This window comes from Budorcas taxicolor, chromosome 6, assembly GCF_023091745.1.
Source record: "Budorcas taxicolor isolate Tak-1 chromosome 6, Takin1.1, whole genome shotgun sequence".
NCBI lineage: Eukaryota > Metazoa > Chordata > Mammalia > Artiodactyla > Bovidae > Budorcas > Budorcas taxicolor.
In genome coordinates this window covers 88,500,405-88,504,904 of record NC_068915.1, presented here as the reverse complement: position 1 = coordinate 88,504,904, position 4,500 = coordinate 88,500,405, and the positions used below count along the sequence as shown (strand labels likewise).

At 40.0% G+C, this 4,500-nt stretch overlaps 1 pseudogene; it reads right to left on the bottom strand.

Annotated features, from left to right (window-relative positions):
- Positions 1 to 3,707: 3,707 nt before the first annotated feature.
- LOC128049911 (ferritin light chain-like) lies at positions 3,708 to 4,241 on the bottom strand (annotated as a pseudogene).
- Positions 4,242 to 4,500: the final 259 nt, after the last annotated feature.

Sequence of the window (4,500 nt, the reverse complement as noted above, 5' to 3'; positions counted from 1 at the left end):
TCTACACAAAATTTTACCACTCCTGCTGAGAGCTTGTTTGTTGACCCAGCCATGAAGCATTAAGCTCAGGATTAGAAGTCACACATTACCAAGATAGAACTCACTCCCTCAACAAAAAATAACGGAAGACAAACAACCCTCCCTTCTACAATTTTCCATTCTTATTCCAGTGTTTTCTCAATACTCTCAACAAAACACCTTATCTCCAAAACACCAAACCAACCTTTGGCATTTACTTTCAGACAAAATACAAGAGTCACTAACTTCCTTTTTTTTTCTGACGTGGGCCTCCTTCTCACTTGCATGGAGAGAATTTCTTCTTTCTAACCCTTTATTTACTTCTAAATTTGATGTTCAATGGGATTTGAAAATATCTGGCCTTGCAGGAGAGAGTAAAAGTGGGAAAAAGCAGTATTATTTGCCATTCTGAAGTGACCAGATAAATGTGAACCCAAGAAATACATGTGAGATCCCACTACCATTCTAAGGAAGTAGGTCTCAATTATTCATGTGTTTAAAATCAGCAATGGGGTAGTAGGATATCTCTTACTAAACCATATTCTTTCAACAACATTCCACACTAAGAATGATTTAATCCAAATTTTCAAATGATAAAATTTGCACAGGTATAATTGTTATTATATGCAGATGACATGCTATATATAGAAAAACCTAAAGATGCCCAACTATTAAAACTGATAGATGAATGCCACAAGGTAGTAGAATGCAAGATTAATCTACAGAAGTCAGCTGCATTTCTTTACACTAACAATATAAATATCAGAAACAAAATATCAAGAAAAATACTTAGGAATAAATCTCACCAAGGATGTGAAAAGCTTATATGCTGAGAACGACAAGACAGTAATAAAGGAAACTGAAGATGATTCAAAAAATGGAATTATATCCCATGCTCTTGGATTGGAAGAATTAATATTGTTAAAATGTCCACACTATCCAAAGCAATCTACGTACTTAATGTAATCTCTACCAAAGCGTCCATGACATTTTTCACAGAACTAGAACAAATAATCCAAAAATTTATAAGGAATCACAAAAGACCCAGAATTGCCAAAGAAATCCTGAGAAAAAAGAAGAGAGCAGGAGGGCTAATCCTTCCAGACTTCAGACAATACTGCAAAGCCACAGTAATCAAAAGAGCATGGTATTGGCACAAAAACAGACACATGCGTCAATGGAACAGAACAGAGAGCCCAGAAATAAACACACACACCTATGGTCAATTAATCTTCAACAAAGGAGCCAAGAATATACAATGTGGAAAGGATGGTCTTTTCAGAAAGTGGTTTTGGGAAAGTTGTACAGCTGCATGCAAATCAATGAAGTTAGAAAACTCCCTCAAAGCACACACTAAAATAAATTCAAAATGGTTTAAGGACTTAAATATAAGACATGACACCATAGAACTACCACTATTGGTGGAAATGTAAATTGGTGCAGTCATTAACGGAGAACACTTACAGAAGTTCCTTAAAAAACTAAAAATAGAGCTATCATATGATCCATTAATTCCACTCCTGGACATATATCCAGACAAAACTATAAGTTGAAAAGATGCATGCACCTCTATGTTTACAGTAGCACTATTTACAATAGCCAAGATGATGTATGATTTTATGTGTGTGTGTGTGCATGTGTATACAACAGAATATTATTCAGCCATAAAAAAAGAATGAAATAATGCCATTTGCCACAACATGGATGGACCCAAAGATTATCATACTAAGCAAAATCAGGACAAGAAAGACAAATACTATGCGATATCACTTATATGTGGAATCAAAATACAACACAAATGAACATATTTATGAAACAGAAACAGACTCACAGACATAGAGAACAGAGCTGTAGTTGCCAAGGGAGAGAAGGTGTGGGAAAGAGATGTATCAGGAGTTTGGGGATTAGCAGATGCAAACTATTATACACAGGATGAATAAACAAGGTACCATTGTGTAGCACAAGAAACTATATTCAATATCCTGTGGCAAACCATAATGGAAAAGAATACAAAGAATATGTATGTGTATAAACTGAATCACTTTGTTGAGCTGGCCAGACTCCTCTGTCCATGGGGATTCTCCAGGCCAGAATACTAGAGTGGATTGCCATACCTTCCTCCAGGGGATCTTCCCAGCCCAGGAATTGAATCCAGGTTTCCCGCTTTGAAGGCAGATTCTTTACCAGCTGAGCTACCAGGGAAGCCTCTTTGTTGTACAGCAGAAACTAAAACAGCATTGTTAATTAACCATACTTCAATAACATTTTTTAAATATGATTTTTCACATCTAAATATAACACTGCATCAATTCAATGGAATATGATGTCCCATACAAAGAAAGAAAAAAACTCTTATAAATGCATATAAAATTATCTCTCAGGTATATTTCTTAGGAAAATAACAAAGTATAATAAAATAAGAACAGGAGTTTTTACAAGTAGTGTATCAGGAGGGACATGCAGATACTGACTCATCATGGTAAAAAAGATCTGGCTTGACTCATACAATCTGGAAGGATATGTAATAAAATGGTAACACTTGTTGAGTCCTGGGGTGCTGGAGCTGGATGACCATGGAAGTTATGGAATGGATACTTTCCACCAAAATATTTGTTTATGCCTTTGTAAAAATGTGAATTATCTTAGTGTTTTATTTATTCAAAAATAATTGAAACTAAAACTGAACAAATATTTAATGCATGAAGTAGTCTTATGAATCTTAGTACTGGTAAATTTTGTTGTTCTCACTGTTCAGTCACTAAGTTGTGTCTGACTGTTTACAACCTGTTGAACTGCAGCACGCCAGGCTCCTTTGTCCTCCACTATCTCCCAGAGTTTTCTCAAATCATTGAGTCAGAGATGCTATCTAGCCATCTCATCTTCTACCACCCCCATCACCTTTTGCCTTCAACCTTTCCTAGTATCTGAAAGTGAAAGTCAGTCGTGTCTGGACTATTTGCGACCCCGTGGACTGTCCATGGATTTCTCCAGGCTAGAATACTGGAGTGGGTAGCCTTTCCCTTCTCCAGGTGATCTTCCCAACCCAGGGATGGAAACCAAGGTCTCCTGCATTGCAGGTGGATTCTTTACCAGCTGAGCCACAAGGGAAGCCCAAGAATACTGGAGTGGGTAGCCTATCCCATCTCCAGCAGACCTTCCTGACCCAGGAATCGAACCAGGGTCTCCTGCATTGCAGGCGGATTCTTTACCAACTGAGCTATAAAGGAAGCCCTCATTTCCACTGAGTATGCTCTTTGCATCAAGTGACCAAAGTATTGGAGCTTCAGCTTCAGCATCAGTCTTTTCAATGAATATTCAGGGTTGATTCAAACTGACTGGTTTGATCCCTTTGCTGTTTGAAGGCCTCTCAAGGGTCTTCTCCAGCACCACAGTTCAAAAGCATCAACTTTTCCACACTCAGTCTTCTTTATTATTCAGCTCTCACATCCGCATCTGTACATGACTACTGAAAAAACCATAGCTTTGACTATACAGACCTTAGGTGGCAACATGATGTCTCTGCTTCTTCCTTTTTTTTTTTTTTGAACAAGCTTTATTGTTTCCATTTGGCCCAAGGCTTGAGAGAGGGCTCCAGAGTGTTAAAAAACTGCCTAGTGGATGCAGAGAGGAGCTTCAGGCAGCCCTGATGTTAAGGGAGCTCCTCAAAGGGCACTGGGTTCCAGAGACTCCTAGTCATGCTTGAGGATGATCTTTTCAAAAAGATATTCGCCCAGCCCAGCCCGGGGACCAGCCAGCCCGCAGAGGTGGGTCAGGTGGTCACCCATCTTCTTGATGAGTTTCACCTCATTTGGAAGTGGTTCTCCCAGAAGTCACAGATGTGGGGGTCTACGCAGGCAGAACCCAGGCTATGCAGACCCCAAAGGGCCTGATTCAGATTCTTCTCCTTGAGAAGGGCGGCTTCCATAGCATCCTAGGTTTTACCCCACTCATCTTGAGAGGCCTCTGTACGTCCAGGGAGAGGGCGCGGCCACACTGGTTTTGCATTTTCAAGAGACGCTGTGTGCCCTCACACTTCTCCTTGACCAATTTGTAAAAAAAAAAAAAAAAAAAAAAAAGTGGCCCACATCCTCCAGAACCACATCCTGGTGGAAACAGAAGCAAAGAGAGAGGTAGGTATCGGAGACCCGCAGATGCATGTTGACCAGGAGGTGGAGGGGAGTCTCCACCTCAGTCGAATAATTCTGATGAATCTGGGAGCTCATGGTTGATCGGTAATAAGGAGTTAAGATTTTTTAAAAAATGGTGGCTGGTCCAGTGATCATGGACAGCTGAGTGGCTGATTCCAAAGGCTGTGACTGGAAAAAAGCTTGGAGAGTGGTCGGAGCCTGAAGCAAGTGGCATCCCTGGATCTGTTCCCTCCAAGCACTGTTGAAGCAAGAGACAGATCCACGGAACTGCTGAGCTCACTTCCGATGTCTCAGCTTTTCTAGATTTGTTTTCTTGCACCATCATAATAATCTT